Source organism: Falco cherrug, chromosome 16, assembly GCF_023634085.1.
Source record: "Falco cherrug isolate bFalChe1 chromosome 16, bFalChe1.pri, whole genome shotgun sequence".
Taxonomy (NCBI): Eukaryota; Metazoa; Chordata; class Aves; order Falconiformes; family Falconidae; genus Falco; species Falco cherrug.
In genome coordinates, this window is record NC_073712.1 from 7,479,501 (window position 1) to 7,502,367 (window position 22,867).

At 49.5% G+C, this 22,867-nt stretch overlaps 1 protein-coding gene across 1 annotated transcript in view; it reads right to left on the reverse strand.

Annotated features, from left to right (window-relative positions):
* The window catches only part of PLXNA2 (plexin A2), a 179,340-nt gene that overhangs the window by 82,767 nt on the left and 73,706 nt on the right, over nucleotides 1–22,867 (reverse strand). The gene's annotated exons all lie outside the window — the stretch shown is intronic.

Sequence of the window (22,867 nt, forward strand, 5' to 3'; positions counted from 1 at the left end):
AGCCACACAGCCAATGAGCAGTGCCCTGATTAGTCCAGGCCTCAAGGGAACTAATTAATAAGGATGAAAAGGGAGCAGCTTTCCAAAATTTCTGGGCTCAGGTGGGGATCTATCCAACACAGTAAACTTTCATCTCGCATCAGTTCACGGCCTCCACGTTCGGTGCTTTGCCTTGCTGCCACGTAACTCGTAGCACACTCCCTGCAGTCATTTATAAGTTTTAGCAGAAGCTCAGAAAATTAATTAAGGTGAATAATTATAAAGTGTGTGCTTCTTTCCCTCTCTGTTTTGCAAGGAAGCGGCAAAAATAGAATTCGGAATAATTTCGGAGTTGTAACCAATGTAATTAGGTGTTCAACGCACACTTACAATTGGGCTGCACTTCTTAAAATTACTGTTTTAGTCAGAACATTGCCAGAGAGTCATTAACAGCACAATGGTTTGATTCCCTGGGACTCTAATTAGACTTGGACGCCTTGCAGCTCAGGGGATGCCCAGCTCCACTGCCCGCTCGGCACTACAGGTGATGCCCGGCAGCGCTGTGGGAACCTCACCAAGGCTTCCCGGGCACTTCCCAGCCCCAGGGCATGGGGACTCGGCCAGGAGGAGAGCTAGGACAGGGGACAGAGCTCTCAGCATCAGGCAGTGGGAAGAGGTTGCTCTGTGACATGGAATGCCCCGGTCATGGCTCTGACTTGGTGCTTCGGTCTGCAGCGGTCACGCTGGACGGTGCAGGTGGGGGCATCTCAGGCTCTGCTGTTTCCTCCTCGGAGAGAGGATCTCAGTTCACTTTATAGAAATCCCTTTATTTCTTCTGTGCAATGGCTTCACAGGGCTTTAGGCGGGAAAAAGACAGGTCTGTGTTAACTCTGTCCCTACACTGTGCATGCTTGGACAGCAAACAGCCACGCTGTCCTTAGGGCTGCAGTCAGGAGATGCCCAGCTGGGAATATTTGCAACACAAGCTACAGCAGGACAAACCTTCTCTCCTGCTGCCTGCAGCAAACAGCCGTCCTCCGGCCCCATCTCCTGCGGGATGTTTGCTCCCTGGGCAGAGCGCTGGTGCAAGCGCCTGGCTGGTGGCTCCCAGCTGCGCCGATGCAGCTTGCTCCACCTCAAAATCAAAGACTGTGCTGCTCAGAGTTTGCCCCAGCACAGATGTTCTTGGGGGTCAACATTTCCAGGTACGTTCCCACAGCCCTCATCAGCGCGCCTCCCTGGCCTTGGTGTTAAGGAGCATCCACGATGTGACGACGACTGGAAGTGGGGACACCTTGGAGGGAATGATAGCGGCCATCTGGAAACACCCTGAGCATTTATAAACAGCAGCCCCGCTCCAAGCGGCTTCTTATACTGGTTTGGAGATGATGGAGGCTTCAGAGTAAGTGTCAATGCACTCCCTGTGTCAGAGAAAGGAGCTCCATGCTCTGAAACGCAGACATCCAGCTCTGTTATGAAAGACTTAAATCTCAGTGGTGTGTATCGCAGGAAAGCTCAGTGCCTGCTGCTTGCAATTGCCTTCAGCCGTCTGTTTTTCCTCTCTCCCCATAAAAACCACATGCCAGACAGCAGAGGCCCCTTCCCCCAAGCTGCTAGCCTAGAACTCATGAATTCGGTTAAGTTGTTAAAAAGGATTGTGGCAGGCTAAGATAAAACAGAGGAGTTTAAAATGACAAACAGACTCCTAAATGGGATTAGAGTCTTAATGAAAACAGTAATGAATGAATGAGGCAACCAAATATTACCCATTAATATTAGACAGATAGATTAGATCCCTAGGCACTGCATTTAAAACCGACATGAAATCACTTCAATTACTCTGCATTGATAAATAACAAGGCCATATTTACTGTTAAAACACATTTCCTCCACCCTCCCCCATGCTTGCTTTGGCTTCTGCTTCCCAGGAGTGAGAGCAGACCATTGAGAGGCTGAAAAAATGCACCAGGCTGGAAGCTTCCACCGCTCCCCTCCTCTCTGCAGGAGACCTGGGCCAGGCAGCATCCACCACACGTATTCCAGGGCACCTGCTGCAGAGGACGAGTCCCATTAGTCTCAATTACCACCATCAACACCGCTGTCACAGCTCTTGCATTTCTGTGCAAGAGCCAAAGCAATCACTGCCGACTCGCTCAAAACCTGATGCTCGCAACATCCTTCCATCTCAGAAATTCATTCTACCTTCATTTGCTGGTGGATACAGCTGCTCTGCATCCTCCTTTCCACACGGGGAAAGTGAGATTAACCTGATCAGAGGCCTCTTCTAATGAAGAGATCATAGATGGATAATTCCTGGGTGCTTGGTGGCATTTACATGCTAATGATGAAAGGCACTCTGGTAAAGGTAATGTCAACAAGAGTCCCTTGTCCTTGCATCCCAGCCTCCAGCCTAACCATCTGTTCTCTGGGTTCAGGAAAGCCCTAGAGAACAGGTTGGTGCTAGGAAAGCTGCAAATCGTCCTTTCCAGCTCTGCCGCCTTGCCTTGCAAACCTTCCTGCCTGGCTGAGGTCCTCACTATGTGACTAGGGGTGCTTCGCCCAGAGCTGGATGGCCAGCCCAGCTGACAGGCTAAACAGAGCACGACTGCAAGCCCACCGACGTTAGTGTGTCAAATCACTGATGCCTTGCTGCTACGGGATCTCAAATATCTTTGCAAAAACCTCACATTCAGCCACATAACATATCAGTAAACAAGAAAAACGTAACTCATTTCAGAGGTGCAAGAGGAACAGCGTGAAGAAAAAGTGCAGAGCAAATCGCTAGCAGCATAGCAAGCCAGAGAACCTGAGCCCAAACCCCAGTCCTTGCTGCAGTCATTGGATACATCATCTGATGTTTCCCTGGGGAGAGGAGTGGAATAACCCCCCCAGTTTCCCCTCAGCTGGGATAAAATCCCTTGGGGAAAGGCTACACAGCGGTTGAATGGGGCTCCTGGCTACTCCAGCTAAAATACTGCTGAGCGTGGAAGATTCATTAAGTGTGGGAATGGGGGGCAGGAGGGCTGAGGGGGTTGTGTGTACCATGCAGATATAAATTAACTTTCCAGGAAGGCAACGAAACCCAGTCTTTGTGCTTTCCCACCCCAAAACGAGGGGTAAAGCAGGAAAGCGAAGAGGGAGGAATGCGCAGAGCTCTTCCCACAGCTTGGGGGATGGATGACCTTTCCAATACTACACCTGTATAAATCTTATTTAATGAAATAATAATAAAAAAAAAAGAATAAATGAAGGTTAAATCATTCCCTGCAGCAGATTTACATTGAAAACAAAGTCTGTTCAGACAGCGGTTGGTTTGCACAACAGGCCTTTAACATTCCTTTCCTAACTACTAGGGTGACTCCTGACCAGCTAACCACAAGATGAGTGATAGGAGCCCTCAAAGCCAAAGGCAACTTGCCAAGACAGAGGCAAAAGGAACAGCGCTAGTCTGGGGTTTACTTTAAACACACAATTAGGGGTTTCGCTGGGTCATAAGTCACAACATTGTGGGTTTCACCCACCAAACCTTCCCCACAACATTCCCATCCTTTGGGACGTGACTTCATTTTCAGTGCCACCACCCAAGTCAGCACTTTAGACACCTACTTCCCCTCCCTTTGCACACCGCCGAGCAAACACCACCGCCTGCGGCTTGGAAGTGCCCCTGGGAAACTGGGAAAACTAACCAAGGGCCTCCCATTATCTGCAATAAAAGCTGGAATGGTTTTTGTAGCCAGAGAAGGTTGGGCAAAGAGTTTAGCTTTCATCTTTACCTGCTTTTCCTTGGGCTGGTGTTTTGCTGTATGGGAGAAACAGAATCAAAGAGCAGCTCTGGGGCTATGGTATTGCTTTGATGAAAGGCAGAGGTGATATAAGCTCAGAGCTTATACATAAACTTCAGAATTGCTGCATTAATGCTCCCAGTGCTGCAATGCTAAGTCACTTGTCCCTAGAAGCCATATCAGCTCCCGCTGTAAACAGTTACTTTGACATCAGCTTCTCACTGTCCGGATACAACACTCAAAACGGTGGCATTTTGGGCAAATAATGCCATGAAACTATTTCTGCTCCATCAGAGCCTGAGGAACTTCTGCATATATTTCCATAAATATCACTGGCGTCAGTACAGCAATAGACCTGGCAGACTGCGAGGGGGATCCTGCAGATTGCTGCTGAGTCCACCTACAGAGACCGGCTCTCAGAAAAGCTACGGGGTTGAAAGGACTTTGACTGAAACCACAAAATAAACCAGCCTGCATGAAAATTGGTAGCCCTCACTTTCTAGTGAGGCTGAAAATGGGGGGGAAGGTCCTCCCAGCTATCGAAAAGTGCAAGCCTTACCCCAGGAGGCTGAAAGTAGATGGCACTGACTTGCAGATCAGTTCATTAAGGCCAACTTAGGAATGCCAGGAATCTGTGAGGATGCACCAGGAGAAGGACCAGTGGGTAACTGACCTGCTTGCTGTCTCCTGCCTCTGGCAGGGTATGGGCGCAAGGAACCACCACGGTGGTTCTTACCGCTGTATGAAAGAGATGAGTCTACCAACACTTCTTGACAAAATTTAGTCCCTGGTGTTGTGTTTCTCAGGTGCAGACCTCCCATGGGAGGTGAATCCCCGCCGGTGTCTGGGGCAGCGGAGGTGGAGGGGGATCTTCCCTCCCCTCAGCTGCCTTCCTGCTGGAAGCCCGCACCAGAGCAGCTGCTCCAAGGGCATTTCTCTGCAGGGTAGCTGGCAAGGGACAGGGTTAATAGGCCCACTCCATGTGTGACCTCTTTTCCCTCTCTCTGAGAGCTTCTAATTACCAAGCTAAAGAAAGAGGGGTAGCCAGCAATCCCACCGCTCGCTGGTGCCTGCCCTTGCTGATCTGATCGATCGCAGCCCGCCGGCGGAGAGAAGGGCTTCACCCCTGCGTAGAGACTGAGGTCTCCAAGAAAGGCAGCTTCTCCTGTCCCACCCACCCACGGAGCAAGCTAATGGAGGCCAAAGCCACCCTGGAAAAAAACAGGAGCATCAGCAGGTCCCTTTTTCCAAAAAGGAGAGCAGCTTGGGAGGGCCATGAATAAATAATGCTGCTAATGAAAAGATGCCTGCGCAGCTCCGGCAAGGTGGAGGAAGCAGACCGATGACTCTATTTCTGATGCACCGGCAGCCTGACAATTGGCAAATGAACCTCTGCAGTTATGTGTTTCCCCTCTTTATTCTTTTCTCATAAAACTGGCAGGAACAGGGGTAGGAAGAGATGCTGGCGGCAGCTGTGTTCAGTATGAAAAATGAGCAGCATATGTATGGGAGGCAGCTGGAGCCCAGCGCTTGCTGCAGAGCGAGGGACCCCACGGCTCCCTCCAGCTCCCCTGCCACACTGGTTATTTCCCTCTCTCCAGTGGGGCCCCGTGCTTAACCCTTGCCTTGCTCCATTGCTGCATGTACCACAATGGAGCAAATCAGCCAAACCCACAGGGACCTGAGGCTGCACCCGATGGTCACCAGCACCCCGTGTCCCGGAATGACAGCATGTTCCCTACGTTTCTGGCATGCCCAGGAGCTTTAGGAGAAGTTGTAGCCCTGCTGGAATGGGCAACATGTGTACACACAGAATAATAGACCACAGCTGCTCCCAGAAGCAGATGAAACATTATCCTCAGTTTATAGATGAGGGACTAGCACTGGTGAGAGCAGTGCAATGGAGCACAGCACAAGGGCTGCAGCCCAGGCGGAGCAGCAACATGTTCCCCTTCCTGGGCTGCCTCCATGAACTGCTGCTGCTCTTCCTCCAGGGCCTGCTCAGCCTGAGGTCTCCGCACAGCACTTTCTAGGGGCACACAGACAAGGTCTGCAGCAATTTGCCCCAAAACAACTGGGAGACCCCATGTTGGGGCCCGTGTCCCAATGCCACCGCTCTCGTGCCTGCCATGGAGGCAGAGCTGGAGTTCCCTCTGCCATATGGCTTCTCCCCACCCCTGCCCTTACAGCATCCCCCCTCAAGTGCCTGGCCACTTGCCACCCCTGGCATGCATGGGGACATGGAGGCCACATTTTGTTTACCCTCTGTGCTCAGGAGAAAGCCCAGGGCTGCACGGGAGGACGTGTCTTGCCACCCACCTTGAAAGGGACCCCACGTGGCCAACTGGCCGTGGCACAGCAGGGTGGGCAACCCTGCATCTGCCCGCTCCGAACAGACTGGCAGGCTGTGCTCTGCGACAATGCGGGCTTTGTTCCTGGCTTTGGCACGTCCGAGGGTGTCAATGACACTGAAAAGCTTTGACTGGCCCTTTCTGTTTGTTTTCTTGGCACACGCAAGTATCATTTAAATAGCCCAACCTCAGCTCTGCCCTGCACCTCGCGTGTGACTGACATTATTATTCAACAGCAGCTCTGCCCAGAGAATGGGCTGAGCAGAAAAACGGCGGCTTCCAGCCCCTCCAGCTCCTACGATGCCTGCTTACCTCTCTGTTTTCCCAGGAAGGCATCACACACCCCAGGCTGGGTGAGCGGGAGCCTGGCTGGGGGGGCTGGGGGCTCATTCCTTGGATGCCCACATCCCATGGGACATGGCCTTTCCACGGGGATGGTGAGCTTTGGGGCTGTGTGGGGAGGTTCAGCGCAGCGACCCCAGACCCTGCATGGCTTCTTCTCTGTAGCCCCTCATGAAAGTCTGCTGCACACTGCAAGCACACAAGCAACTCTCAATTCCCCATTTTATGAACCATTTCAGGGTTCTTCAAATTGTTTAAATACTGCAGAAACCTAAGAGGAAAGTCACAGGCATGGCTGGTTTGTGTAATTTTATAGAGCCTTGAAAATCGAAAGCATTTGAATGCCCTAAGTAGCTTTAAAGGTCAGAGTTGTATCATTACTGTTTTCACAGCCTGACTGTGGTCCTACTACTGGTTTGCTCCAGGAACACTGCCATAGTCTCCATGGCTTTTTAGTAAGTATTGCTCTCTAACTACATTACGCTGTCCTTGCCAGTCAATTTTCTGCTACTCCATCACTTTCCCATTTGTATATCATTACATACGGCTGTCAAAAATAATTTAGGAACCTGACCACCAGCATGAGAAATGAACCCTCCTAGGTATATCCCAAACTCTCTAATTCTGAAAGAAAATGAGCTTTAAGCCCTTTTCCCCAAGAAGGAAACCACTGACCCATGGCAGTTGTAGCACGCTGGCCCCATTGTTGTGCACAGGCACGCCGGTGTAGGGGGTGAGTACCAAAAAGAACATCTCAAGAGACAACACGGCAAAGCTTCAGGGGCCACATCAAACCAGAGGAAAACAAAGAGCCATCAAAATGTGCAGTTTGTTGTACGATTCTGTGTTCTAAGGTGCTGCGTTTGCTGCCACCGCAAGCCAGGCACTGCAGGTACCCGTGCAGCTGCTGCACACCCTCTGCCCTGACCGCCACGGGGCCAGGATGGGCTGGAGTTTAAGATACTATTTGCACTGAAGCCTCAAGACATGTGGATTATCCTCATTTACTGCTCTGAACAAGGTATTTTACTGTTCCTGTAGGGATGCACGAAGACAAAGCACCTGCCGCCCTCCTGGGCCGATCCTGCCTATGGTAACCTTGGGTGTCTTGCCCTGCGATAAGGTGCCAGACTTGCTCTCTCAAGGCTGGAGAGGAGCCCCGGAGTAATAGTTTAGACTCAAAGAGCAAATTTAGACAAAGAGGAACATCACCGCTCCTCTGACTCCCAGGCTGTGAAAGGCCACAGGACTGCTCTGCCTCACTGGGATGACAGCAGAGAGCAAGGTTCGGGTCAACCCCATCTCCTCTAAAAGGCAAATCATTGGTTTCGAGTCCCACAGAAGAGCCTCTGGGCACAGCCTCTGGCTCCTGGAAATGGTCAAATCTTGTGGCAGAGATCGAGCACAGAGCACCAGCCCCGCACGGGCTGCAGGGCTGCTCAGCCTCGGAGCAAGCAGTCCTGCACAGATCCTGTTCCCTCCCTCTCTGAACACACACACACTTCTGGCAGCGCGGCATATGCCATTAATTAGCTGTTTCATCACAGGCCAGCGCTAACGCTAGAGCTCTCCAAGATGCAAACCAAACCACTGCGCCCTCGCCGAGTACAGAGGACACCCATTCCATGGGAGCAGCAATCTCTCCTTTTGCAACAAGTTACAAGAACATTTGTCATTATTATAATACATTTACGGTTGTATAGCGCTCATCTTTTCCTCCTGTAACAGAAGGTGTCGCCAAGGACCTTAAAGTCCATCACAAACACTAACAGATGCAGTCAGCATCGCTGCAGCTTCCACCCTTTGGAGGCTTTTCCACTGTCACTGAACGCCTCCCCTTCCCTTCACTCGAAAGACTCTTTGGTTGTTGGAGAAACCAGCCGACGGTGGGGAGACAGGCTGGTGCCTCCTACCCACATCATCCGTGTGTCCCCGAGATGATCAGGCTGAGCCATGTCACCTAGCAGGGAGGAGGCTCCTTGAGTTATCACAGGCAGCTATCAGCTTCCCACCCTTCCCAGCGCTGGCAGCTTTTGATGCCCAAAAAAGCGTGTGGGAGAGACTCGCTCTCTGCCGTGTGCGGGGAGCTGAAGGGGTGAGACATCAGCGCTGTCAGCGCTGCAGCGCAGATCGACTCCAGACGTTTCATATGAAAACCCCGAGCTCTTCACATTAGTAGCTGCAACAAGGAGACACTCACAGTGGCTTTCACTGACAGCTATGGTTGCTCTAATTTCTTCCAGCATCCTTGGAAGCCGTGGGACAAATTTGCTACTGGTGTAATACTTCAACTCATTTCAATAAATTAATGCTGAGACTAAATTTGGCCTTGCATATTCTGCTCCCAAGCCTAGTCATCAGTAGTGGAAATAATATGGTGTTTGCTGCTCTGATGTTGCCATCTTTTGTGCATATGAAAATGACAAAGACATCGGGCCCTCAAAGTCCAATTGAAGAATAACTGGAAACCCAAAGTGGCACTAAATGTTATTTTCTAAATAAAATGCATTCAATTAGAGACCATGAGGCTGTAAAGCATTAAAAAAGATCAGTTAGAATAGGGAAAAGAAAAAGAAAAAAAAAGTATTCAAACCTTCAGAGACTTCATTAGATGCACAGGATACCCTCTATTCTTTGGGACAGGCAGGAGATAAAGGAAATGCAAAACAATGCAAATATTTCCAGCAGCTTATGCTGCCTCAGAAGGGCCTGGATGCTTCCACACTGCTGCATTTCCAGCTCAACTGTTGCATCTAGTCCCTGCTGAGGGCTGTACGTTGCCCCACTCCCACAGGCAGGCACATCTGATTTCGCCTCCACCAGCACCTTTTGTTACACAAACAAATTTCCCAGGTTGTTTTCAAACCCAGCAAGTTTGTTTCATTAAAGCAAGCCCCTATTTACAAGCACTGGTGGTCTGGAACACTCCCACCGCCTCGTTTGGCAGTCCCTGTGCCTGCCCACAGCACGGGGGTCCTACAGCAATTCCCGCTGTGCTGCCCACGTGGCCGAGGTGTCGTGGTCTGCGCAGGGATGTCCCCATCCCAGGGTACCATCCCCCCAGCCCTGCAGACTGGGCTGGAGCTTTGCTTCCAGAAGCAAAAGCTGACAGCCACTTGGGGGATGTACAGCAAACCCTGAGCAAGGTCGAGACCCGTTAGACAAGGGGTGGAAAAAGCTCCCCTGTGTCTGTATGCATTAGGCAAGGCAGGTGAGAAAATACAGATGAAACAAGAAAAAGCAGAGAACAGAGCAATCAACATTCCTGCTTCAGTGTCTGCAGTGAGATGCTGCAATGGGAGGAGAAGGCACAGTGCGAGGATGGGCTTGAACACAAGGGATTAGAGATCTCTGCAGGTGTGTGGATGGCAGGGGGGCCTGGGTGTCAGGGTCTCCAAATCGCCCCCATAACCTGCAGAGGAGGAGCTCGTCCAGGCTCACATCCTGGTGCTGAAAGCCAGTCTGCATTACGAGCTGTCTGCCACATCTATATATTAATAAGACCAGGAATACAACAGATGCTCTCAAAACTTCAGCAAACACCACAAAGGCCATCAGGCAAAGGAGGACAAAGACAATCGTATTTCACACAGTAGGAGCCGGTAAACCCATGCTTTGAGCAACAAAGTCGCAGCCAAACAAACATGACCCCGAGCGGGATCTATGGCTCTGGCAGGCACATTCTCAGCCTACACAAACAGGGAAAGATGAGATGCATTTATCTCAGATACTTTGTTTCAACAGCTTTCCTTAACAGCTCTGGCCCCTTGAATTAATACCCATGGCCAAGCAAGCTGCAGAACGGGCTCACAGTGGGGGAGGTATCATTATCTACATGCCCTTTCACTATTTCCGTAGAAGGATCGAAGACCAGGTGAGAATTCTTTGCACACTAGATTATTTCTTTGTTGGGGGTGTGTGTGTGTGTTTTAAGAGAAAGTAATTGTCACTTGAAATCATTCAGGTGCAGATGCAACAAATTGCTGACCTGCGGCTGATCTGAAACAACAGCGACGGTATCTCAACTCTACCAATAAATACACACTCGCAATGGGGGAGAGGGGAGAACAGCCTACACATAACTGAAGATGGATTTATTCCAGCCTTTGCTATAAGGCTGAAGGCTGGGAAGCCGAATCCCTCTCTCCCAGGGTTTCATTAGCCGGGAATGGCTTTCTAACGAGATTTACACAATCTAGCCTGGAGCCTACACATTTTGCTCTGCACCCAAAGACAATAACAACAGGGAGCTAAGGAGATGCCTTCTTTTTCTCTGGTCACCCATAATTCAAGGCTGTTACACTGCTGCCATCAATGTGATTACACAGAGCACAAAAATAAAATAAAAACCTGCCCTTCTATAGCATTAAGTCTCCAATTTCAACTGACCCAAGCCAGGAGAATTTATGGTTATGGGGACCACATTCAGTCCATTAGGAAAGGATAGGAAATTGCCAGCTGGGATCTAGATGACATTCTCACCTCTCCTTCCACCGACCGGGAGCCCAGCTGGGGCGAGCACCGCTCCCGTACAGTGCTGCAGTCCCCCATCCCCGCGGACATCACAGAAGGGGGCTGGGGGGCTATTTCAGGAGGCTCTCTCTGCACGTGGGGTAGTGGCAGGTGGAACTGTGGTCCTAAGCCCCACCACAGCCCTGCAAGGACAAGGAGAGCCCCAAGCTGGCCATCCCCTTATGCACTTTGGTGGGTCAAGGTCCTTTGTTGGATGGGATGCAGCTTTCCTGGAATGGTACGTCCTCTGCTGCAGCAAACCCACATCTGTACAAAGCCTAAACCCAGATGCCCTGCTAGCACACTGCCGCCTTACAGGGATGCTTCTCCCACAAGCACAACATATCCTCTAGCACCCTTCTTGGAGGAGACGATAGGGGATGAGCAGGGTCACAGGCCACCAGCCTGGACCACGTGCACTGAAAGCAAGGACCTAAAATGGAAAAACCCAGCCTGTCTTTGCCTAACAACTGGAGCTTGCACACCCCTCTCCCCAGCCACAGGAATGCTGTTTCTGGCACAGTTTCTCCAGTAACGCTATTCTAGTGTGGTCAGCTCTTTTCGTACGTAAGGATTTTAAGCAAATTCTTTTTGTGGGCAAGACTGTCGGCTCACTCACACAAAGGCCCAGCCTCACAAGGAGGAGTCATTTTTTAACACCCATCCTCCCCTCTGATTTCTCCCAAAATAAAATAAAAAAACCCCCACCAAAATTCAACCAACTTATCATCATGTTCTTATGGAGATATTAATAGCACGCAAGACACTGACAGTTGCCTGCCTGTGAGTCACTTCTTAAAGGGATGGGAAGAAGCCTGCAACAACTGCGGCTTGTTAGGAGACAATGAAAATATCATCGGTGAAGCGCAGTGCTAAACCCGTCCTTACTACAGCAGATTCAACGGGAGGTGCTCACGTAGCACATGTCCAGTGCAGCTGGGCACCAGGGGCTGACTCTGTCACACAGACTTTGCCCAAACCAGCAAGAGAAGAAGCTGGTGGCCAGGCAGGAAGCAAGCGTTTGCCAAAGTCTACCTTAAGTATCAGTTGACTTTGGCCATTTGGTTTGGATTTTTATCACGGTAGCGCTCTGGAGCTTGCAGCACTGACCAGGATCGTTATCCATGTCACTAACGGAGCAAAAGGCAGATCCCTGCCTCCAACAGTCTCCTGGATCATGGTGATCCCAGGCTGAGGCAGAATGGAGCCCACCAACACTTCCATCCATCCCAGCTGCTGAGAGACCCTCATTGCTTGGCTCTTGTTTCTGGGCCCCTGTGCTACTCAAATCTTATTTCTCCACTGCTGGCATGGGATTCCAAATGGGTCTTTTAATTCAATTATTTGAAAACATCTCTGATGTCTTGACAACCTAATTTGGTCTCCTCCAGGCCTTTCAATACCACGTGTGGAAGAGCAGAAGGCACTGTCCCACCCACATGATGCACTCGCAATGCAAGTCCCTCCAGCTCTCCAAGCACTCAACTCAATTTCTATTTGAAAGGAAACATGAATACTAATTAAACAGCCATAAGGGCACAGAGCAGATAAATATGTGTTGCAAGAGAAAACTGGAGAGAGACACTCTGAAGTGGAGCCAGGGAGGGGAGGAGGCAATGTGTCATTGTTTTTGGTGGCACAACTTCAGAATAGTACTCATCACTTAAAATACTCCTATAACCAACCAAACCTAGTGTTAGGCGAGCATGCTGGACTTCCTCCACTGCCTTAAAATCTTCCTCCTCCTCCATGCAACATCCATGGCTGCTCTGACTTCAGTCGTACACATTTGAAACCATATTTTGTTTCATTTGAAGCCTGGGTAAAGCAGTACGTACGTGCCAGCTTCCAGCACGCTCCGAAACTCCCGTGCCAACTCCTCTGCAACTGAACAGCCCTCTGGGCTGCAGTCGGCAGGCTGGAAGGATGGCGATCAGCTGAAGCATTCTCTCTCCCTGCTCTTAGATTAAACCTCTTAGAATAAAAAAAAACAACACCTCCAATTTTCATCTAACAAAGAAAGGTGAGCAGCCATGCTAGGAAGACTCGATTACAGAGAGTGGCCCTGCCTTTCTGTTCAGCTCTTTGGAAACACAGCAGAAAACTACTCATTGAGCCCCTACTCAGGTTAGTTTTAAGCACAAAATCCTCCGCCCTGCTTTGTCTGCACAGACAAGGAGCAGCTGACATCGGTGATGCTGTCCTGGATGCAGCTGGGAAGGACAGTGCCACGGAGATGCCCTATGGAACAGGCAGTTCAAGACAGAAAGGGCAAATCCCCACTTAAGCTTCGTTTTTTGCCATCAAACCCAGCAGTTTGGCCCTGCCAGAGTTCAAGGAGTTTTGGAGGAAAAAGGAAAAGTTCCAAGTCTGGGAAGAAGAAAAGTCCAGAACCTATTAATATGCACAGGTGTAGCTTGGCAGCAACAATGCACACGAAATCTCATTTGAAACTCGAGGGCTGCCACGACAGATCAACCTATTGCTCAGTCAAGCCTGGGAACACGCTGCCAGCTACGGCCACTTCCAGCTGCTTTGCCGGGACGGGAACAGGCTCCCCAAGCTCCCGAGGAGCCGGCCAGCTGTGCGGCACCGCAGCCTCCATCACGCCGGCGTCACCTTCAAGGAGCATCGCCCTTCGTGACAGGTACTTGAGGATTTACTGATGAAGGTTAAATGCTTTCAAAGTGATTTTTGTGCACTGAAATCACCTGTTTATGAAGATTTATTTTTTTTAAAGGTACACTTCCAAGAGTCCATATGACTAACTGCAGCTGGGAAGGTGATGCTTACATTGATGAAGACTTCGTAAACTATTTGTCACTGGAAACCAGACCAGTGACTTCTCTTATATTCACCTCACTGTGACCACAGAACACTGAACTGAACAGCGGTGAAATGAAGAATGGTCTTGTTATGGGACTAAGGATTTGGGAGGTTTCAGTTCAATCTCTTCCTCTGCCATAGATTTCCTGTGTGACTTAGGATAGGTCACGTAGCATCCCTATGCTTCAATTCCTCATCTAAAAAGTGATATCGCTGCTCCATCTCATAGGGCTTTGGGGAGGATAAATCTGTTAGCAGATAGCAAAATGTTCACAGCCTGGTGGTGGTTGCTGCAAAGAAGCCACTGAAAATTAGGCAGCTGTGGTAACCAAACAGGCAGGTAAGCACAGAGGAAAAAGAACGAGGGAAAACAATGATCTCCCCGTGCAAGGAGCACTTTCTAAGCTTGATTGCAATAAAAATGATTTCTTTTACACCCGCACAAAAACCTTCAGGACCCCACTGTTATTTCCCCTTGCACAGCCCTCTTCAGCTCTTGACGAATGCTGTGCTCCTCGCGGATCAGCCCCCACGAACTTGGCAGGGGAAAGTCCCAAGCACAGCCCTGGGCACAGAGTGTTTAGTCTGCTGGGCACATTCCTGCGCGCTGCTAAAATAAATAATGGATTATTAAGGGAGCTCCTTTTCCTCACTAGCATCGGCCAGAAATGCCAGAGTTATCAAATGGCTTGCGAGGACGGCACAGGGATGGGGCTGGAGGGACCCTCGGGACTGGAGGGACCCAGAGGGACCCTCGGGGCTGGAGGGACCCCCTGCCTAGATAGCTCTGGCCAGGACCTGCGCTGGGTTTGGTGCTCCGGATTTTCATTCGGGATGCTGAACTTGCCTGCTCTCCAGAAATGTCCCAAGCTCCCCAGGGAAACCCCTGTACCTTCCTCCATACCCATGGTCTGGCACGCTCTAGAAAATCTCAACATCTTTTGCTACAGCAAAGTTTTAACAGGGAAAATATTTTGCCAGGGAAGGAGGAGGGAAAACAACAGCAAATGCCACAAAAGTTGTTTTTCTGCTTTGCAACCAGCCTTAACTTTTATATTTAGTCCCAGCTCACAACACCATTACAGCCAGCTCCCCTGGGGCACATCCATCATTGTCAACCTATCTGGAAACTTTTTTCTGAACTTTTCTGAACTTTTCAAATACTTTGGTGGGAACTTGGTTTTAAAGCTGAATAATTGTTTGCATTAAAGCTGTGCCAGTGGGACTGGGCTAAGGGTCCCACTGACTGGGTACACTCAGAGGTTTGGGATGGGACTTGCCGCGTTTTTTTAGCTCTGCTCATTCCAGTATTATCGCAGGAATCCCTGTTTGTAGCTGTATTCTGCATGACTGATTTGAAGTGAAACAAACAAAAAATACACTGAAAGCCAAACCTCAGTGCATCTGATTTTGCAGAACTTTTCAGAACCTTGAGGAGAAAACCAGAAAATGGCACAGGATGCTCCGAGGTTAAAGACTCGGGGTGGATTTGAACTCTCTTAAATCCTCCTGCCCCTTTGAGCCATGGAATCCAGTCTGATCCCGATGTTGAGGTTCAGGGAAGAGCCAAGCCTGGAGAGAAGACTGCTGGAGGGGGCTCTTAGTTGCTCCCCATCCCACTCACAGCCACCAGGAAAGGTGCCACATCATCCCGAGCCTTCCAGGCTTCGAGGTGCACATGCAAAGCCCACGTCCAAGGGCAGCTGCACAAGGCACCTTGTCCTTCCCTGCAGAGCCCGCGGCTCTGAGCTCACAGGGAAAAGATCCAGAGGGGCAAGTGTCTGCACATCGGCTGTGCTGACTTCCTGCAAACTTCATAATAATAAAGTGATACTCTACACCGTATCCCTTTTTCCATTTCACCCTTCACTGGATCATTTTATGCATCTATTCCCATTGCTAATTCAAACTAATTAAAGTATAAAATAGAATAATTCGTGCAATTTCAGAGCTCCCCTCACCATATTGTGAGTTATGTTTCTTTTTTGTTAGCGCCCGGTGTGAACAATTCCCCTCCTCACCGGCTGAATAGCCGCCAAACTCATTTGCTGAGAAGACAAACTATTCCAGCAGCATAGGAAGGGGGGAAGGAAAAAAAAAAGTTTAAAAAGCTCTAATAGAGAGAAAGAGGAATCTGAGGTTTGCTTTTAAATTTCATAGCTGAGCACCGAGTGCGAAATTTCAGAATTCTCCTTCAAGTAATCTTCTCTCTCGGGAACAGAGGTCTTTCCCTCTCTTATTGCTCCTGTTAAGGACAGGAGACCCATGTCTGTCTGTCCATCCAAACATGCAAATCCCACAGCAAAGCCACAGCTCCACAGCGTTCCCTGCACAGCTCAAACTCAGCCATGGACCCCAGCACCATCCACAGAGATGCGTGGGAAACCTCAGCTTGCCTCCAGGATGGAGTAGGCGTGGTGGCACCAAACCTGGAGGGACATTAGACCTTCCCGCAACTACTGAGGATGTCAACTGTCCCCTTACAAACACCTGATGCATTGGTGTGCTGAGAAGGAGGAGCTCTCTGTGTGCGTACGTGCACGTAAGGGAAATTCTGGAAATATTTCAGGACTGTGGTTGCTTGCCTGAAATTTAAACAATAGGTCTGTGGAAAAGGGGGAATTGGAACGGGAAGCAAGTGCTGAAGCAAACACATGGGAACCCTGTGGCTGTGACTGGCAGGGGAAAAATAGACTAATCCAAAGAAAAAAGAAAACAAACCAAACAAACCCTGAAAGCAAACCTAGCAAGCACTTGAAAGAAACAACCATATGAGCAATGTTGAAAATATAACTCATTTAGAAAAAACAAACCCACTGACCCTGATATTGAATCTTTACATTGGGGTATTTTTTACCACTTCTTCCAGGAAAGTTTTCTTGTCAAGTATTCATTACCTCAAAGCCTTCAGCACTTAACTCCACCCCCTCAGATGCTTGAACATTTTGTGTCTGTACATAAATTTCAGCAGGCTGCGGGGCTGCAGGACTGGAACCAGGCTGGACCCCACCACGGCAGCCCCACCGTGGCCAGAGCTCTGCTGGCGTGACAAACGGACTGCCAGCAGGGCAGGAAAATGAGACAGCATGCTGTCCCACCTGGCTGGGCTGGGGTTTGTTGTGGTCAATTGGCTTTAATTAACACATCCTTCTTGTCAGGTAGATATTGTTCATGATCTCAGACAAGTTTTTAGCTGAATTTCTTCATTATTCCTAATTGACTACAGGGAGGAAAAGTGGAAAAAACCTGCATCAGCTGATGAATTTTAGAAAAGCGTAGCGTGAGCAGCTGGTGGTGGAAGGGGATGGCACAGAGCTGGTGAAACCTCCCCACGGAGCACAGCCCTTCCTCAAGGACAGCAGCTCTGCTGCAGCAAGGACCACGCTGCTCTGGGGGGGGATCCTCTCGCCATCCCCACACTCCCTCATTCATCCCCCTACTCTACTCCCTCTTTGCCCCACCTCACAGCTATCTCACGCCTTTCTGGCAGTAGTTGTGGAAAAACACAAGTTGGGCAAGTGCGTCTGCACACCCCAATGTGCTGGCGCAGCTGGGGGTCCCAGCCAGGCTGGTGACACCGAGGGTCGTAGCAAGCCCCTGCCAGGCAAGCTGTGTTATCTGCACGGGTGAGGGTGAGCCCCTGGAGCAGTGCATGGGAGGCAGGATTTTGGACATCTCTGGTGGGATTCAGCAAAGCCATTTTCCCTGTCCCAGTGGTTCAAACTTCGCTAAGATTACGTCCAGCTAACTGGCTGTTCAACTAGCAGATAATGTAGTTAAAAATTTAATCAGTTCATTTTTTCCCTCTTGATGACTCCAGACCCTTTTATCCACATCTCTTGCATTTTTTATTGTGTTTTCTCAGTTCTTTTCAGGACACCATCAGTATTTACAGCCTCGCTACTCCAGAACTGATGGACTTCTTGTTTTTCTCAGCCCTCACTCCAGTTCCAGCCTCTTCTAAATCATCCGGGCAGCCCCCGCCTGCCTCCCTCTCAGTCAGCAACCACAAAGTTCAGTCCAAAGCAAAGCTGTTTTCACAGGACTTAAACATCTCAGGGTTACAGGACAGGGAGCTGTGCAACAAATTACCCGCAGAGCCTCCTGCAGATCTGCAGCTCCTGACACAGGGGCATTTGCAAAGCAAATATTTCAGAGCTAACAGAGCAGGCTAAAAGACAATTTCTTTACCTACAGCCACAATGATGTATGTGGAAGAGGGAGGGAGGAACTTCACTTGAGGGAAAAGCAACAGGTCTGAGTGAGCTCCGGCAGCGCTGCCAGCTCCCTCTGCCCTCCACACCCACAAGATGCTCATAGCCTGGTCAATACTGGTCATACTGGGCAATGCCCCCCAGTGCTGATGCACACAGAGTAACGGAGTCTAGAGCTGCTCCTTGCTTTTTAAGAGGCAAGGCTGGGATGAAGTGGCTGCAAGCCATAAAATGGCCCTTTCCACTTCTTCAATCCAAATAACCTTCAGTGTCCCCAGCACACCCCCGGCAGGAGCGCTGGCCCCCTCCCCGCACCCGGGGCCATCACTTACAGCGGCAGGCAGCAGCTCTGCCCTCCCTGCTGCCGTGCCCTTCTCGCCACGGCGTGAGGGGAATCTTTAGGGGTTGGCATTAATCTTCGCTGCCTCCCACCAAGCGACGGGCAGGAGCGCAGCTCCGCTCATAACGCTCTGCATAAGGGCCCCTGAACTACATCAACCAGGGATAAAAATGTCCCACCAGCCACCAGAAATTGCTCAGGTGCTCGAGCGCTTGCCGGCTTAAAAACAAGAAGTCAGCCTGCACCCTCTAAACCCTCCTTGCCTCCCCCTAAGGCAAGGTTATCCTGCAACAGGCGTGGAGGGGCTCAGCACCACACACAGCTCAGCATCATGCATGCAAACCGACCGCAGAGCATTTGGTACTTGCTAGAAGGGCAAAGAATTCCTCAGTACATCCCAAGCTACAGAGGTCCACGGCCCTCCGAGCTCCACAGTGCTAATTGATGTTATCTGCATTTCACTGGGTGATTATGTGTTATTATTTCTACCACGGGAACAGTGAAGTTCCCAGTCACGGAGCAGGATGCTTCCCTGCTACATACTGTATAAAAACAGAAAGAAATCATCCCCCTGTGGCAGAATTAACCACCGAAGTAACTATGGATGAGCTGAGAGCAGCAGTGTTTCCGAGGCAATGAAATGTGCAGGGATTTTGGAGGATGCTGATGGAAGATGAATTTTGCATTTGCAACATCCTGGCCAGGTAGCTCATTAGGAAGGTGCTGCTTCACCCATCAGGGAGCAGACCCGCATCGCACAGCCTCAGCACCTCATCGAACTATTTATGTGATTAGCAAAACCAAGTGGTGGATCATTAGCTAAAAAAAAAAAATAAAGTGTTGGGAAAATAAAGGAGGAAAAACACGTCTTGGTAGGGTCTGTCTGCCAGTGGGGAAAAGGCAATGAGAGGAGGGGGAACGCCTGCTCTGGTGCCCGACTCCTCTGCCCCTACCAGCACCCTGTGCCCCTCGCTGCCTGTGGCTGCGAGAAGCCCCTGCAGTCAGGGCTTACAGCTCTGCACTGGGGGAGAGACCTGTTGGGCCATGTTTCTTTTCACTAGAGCAGAGATATTCCTTCCAACAAGCCCTGCAAGTTATTTTGATCACGCTGTTTTAAATTCCATGTTTATAGCCCTTGATTAGGTGGTGAAATCTTTTGGAGACGGCAATCCCTGCCCCGGTGCCTGCAATGTGTTTGATTTGAGCCCCCGCTCACTCCCAGATTAAAAATAACAAAATTTGTTCTTCTATCAAGAGCTGCAAAAATCTTTGGCCCCAATTCCGCTGATGCTTATATAATCTCCGTGCTGAAGTATGCCCACCATTTCTCACAGGGTTAGCTCGCGACGGCTGAAGGTGTACGTGGGAGCAAAGTCAAACCTGCTGCATGCAAAACCAGGGCTGCAACGGTTTGAACTTGCATGGGGAGCAGAGACAGCCAGCAAAAAGGGGTTGCAGCCTTGGAGTCAGAAAATTGCTCCCATCCTACAGGGCTTATTTAATTGAAATGCACTGAGCTTTCATACATTAAAAAAACCTACCATCTCCCTGACGCACAGACAATTAATGCTTCAGGACTGAATTATAAAGCCACTTTTTCTCACTATAAGCAGCATTTTTCCTGTAAGCCTCAGTCTTTCCCTCTGAAAGCAAGAAATCAGAGATTTTCGGCACATGCAGGGGATGTTGGTGTGGGTTCCATGACAGACTCACCATTAAAATGGGAAGATTTTTAATCTGGGGGCTTTTGGTGGCCCCACAACATTTGTCACTGGTTTTGCCCTGCGCTGCCATTAACCCCTCTCCTGCCGCTTGGTGGGTGGGGGCTCCTAGCCCTGGGTGCACCCTCACGTCTCACCATCGCAGCAGAGGGCAGCCAAGCAGCCGACAAGCCCATCACGACAGCAAGGTTACCAATTCCACTTCAATATTTTTTGTGGGTTTTTTGGGGTTTTTTTTCTGATAGAAACTGTTAGTTGAATTTGTCTGTCCATGAAAAACAAGAGGCAGCTCACGCTGGGCTCTGGCTGAGAAGAGCCCTGGTGAAAATCCTCTTGCTGCAGCTGTGCGGGTCCCCCCAAAAGCTGACCCACCCGCAGCACCTACCGCTATTTCGGTCGGGGGGCATGATGCAACTCTGCCAGCACTCCCCAGCCCCACTGCTACTCCCATCCTGCCACCCCACGTTGCTCTGCGAATGCAACACGTCTCCATCTCAGCAGCATCTAGCGCTATCCAAGCCTTGCTCGGCTTGTGGGCAGGAATGACGCTTCTTGCTGGAGCAAGGCTGAGAAATGAATTTCTGCTTTTGTCAGGGTCAGAATCATTCCTCTTTTGCTGTAAAGAGCTATTTGAAACCAGGTGCAGTGGGAAAAGAGCCTGTAAAAGCTCCTAATAAGCACTCTTAAATCATGTGGTTAAAGAACTCTGAGTAAGTGGCTGGAAGCAAAGTTTCTTTATCCTTCTCTCCCCCGGACTGGGCTGTGCAACTGTTGCTTCTGTGCTTTGTGGGAGTGAAATCGAATGTCAAATATTCTGCTTTGGAAGAAGTTGGCAATGAAACATGAAAGGCTCATGGAGAGCTCAAAAGGACTGCGGATAAATTGGAGCGAGGCACAGACAGGGCTGGGACAGGAGCCAGGGGGAGTGGGGAAGGACTGTGCCTACAACCACAACTCCAGATTTCAGAATGAAGCAACTACTTTCCCTAACGTATTTCAGCAGAAAGCTGATCCTAGCTGCTGCTAGCACAGGAGGAGGATGGGCTTCAGACCGAAATGGTACATCTATGCTTTGTTGGGAAGCATCCACACATCTCAGTTTGTTCAGCATCATCACAGTCCAACAGAGCATCGCGTCTTACTGCTGGTCTGTACCTAACACCACGGCCGCAGGAGCTCGAGACCTGCTACTGATCACTACTGGGGAGCACACATTTCTTAGCTGAATTACACCAAAAAAACCCCCCTCATTTTTTGAAAGATGTGTTTTTAAACATGCACATATCCTGTTTCTTTCTCAGCAGATATTTAAAATCACAGGCTCTGGACAATCCTCCCCCAGTACATTAACATGCAGCAGATCGACGTTAAGAACAGCTGCTCTCTATGTCATTTTACTGTGGCAGAATTTTATTTTGTTCCAGATTTCCAGACTTCAGAAGACATTTTTACTGCATATTCTTGCTGCTTCTGAGGGCACTTCCCACCATTTATAGCCTCAGAAGCTGCTGGATCTTTCTCCTCTTGGTACTGACCCCTTTTTAATCATCAGGCTCCTTTATATAGCACTCAGGTAAAAAAAAAATACATTCTCCTCTCCACTTTGCTAAACTATCACATCGCCAGGATTAGGGCAGTGGGGTCACAGGAGCTGTCGAAATCCATATGTAATGGCATGCCAGGACTTCTGGACCCACAGCACACATCTCTGCAAGTGCAAAAAAGCAAATCCTACAGCGAGTCCTGCAAGGAATGAGGGACAGTGTCCCCCTGCTCCTGGAGTCTCCCCCAAGGCCAACGTTTTGCCAGAGCTGTGGCTGGAAATGGAATTAACGTTCCAGAAATATTCGATTATTTGCTAATTCTCTTCACATCTTTTTGTTTCACAATTAAGCAAATTAGCACTTTGATGAATATTAAGACGCTCTCGCCTCATAAAAGATGAGTTGGAGGCATTCCCACTGGATTTTCCTCCTAATGAAAACAGTTCCTCAACTGTTTGAGACACACGCTGGATCGTTTCCTCCCTGGTGAGAGCACGAGGAGCACGTGGCTCCTGGAGAAAATGACCACAGCATTAACATTTTAATAAAATAATGCAATTTCAAAGTTTGCATAGATCCTCATTATTACCATCTAATCCAAGGCCAAGCTGGAATGGGATCCTAAATTTCTGGCTTTTCATGGCAGTTTCTATCACTGCGTCGCTATAACAAGCATATAATGCCTTCTTTAACCACAGGGATTTATTCAGTTAAGTCTTTTAGCAGGAAGAAGACTTTGCACTCTTCTAAATATTTATTCCCTGGCTTTAAGTTATAACCAAGCTAAGTATTTGCCATTTTTTTTTTTGTTTTGCTACAGGTTAGCAAAACAGTATTGCTGGCTCTGGGAGGAGCCGTAAGCTCCCTCGGGCAAGGCAAGCTGTGAGGATAGCTGCTTGCTCTCTACCCCCATGAGTAGATCTTTGAGCACTGCACCCTGATACCTCTCCGTAGCATCTCTCTAGGAACAGGTGGGAGGGAGGACAGATATTTGTTTACCAGCAGATGTGGAAAGCTGTTAGTCACCAGAGGGTTAACTCAATGCTGAAAAATTTAACAGCATCCAGACAACTTCAGATGCAACCCTTCTCCTGTCTCCACCACCCACAAGGCACCAGCTCCATTAATCTGAATTACACAGTCATGAGTAATAGCCAATAAAATGCTCAACAGAGTCAGTGAACCCAGAAGTCTGGCTTAATGGTGGGGTCTTCATATGTTTTCTTGTCTCCAAGAAGAACAGAAGGTCCCAGATT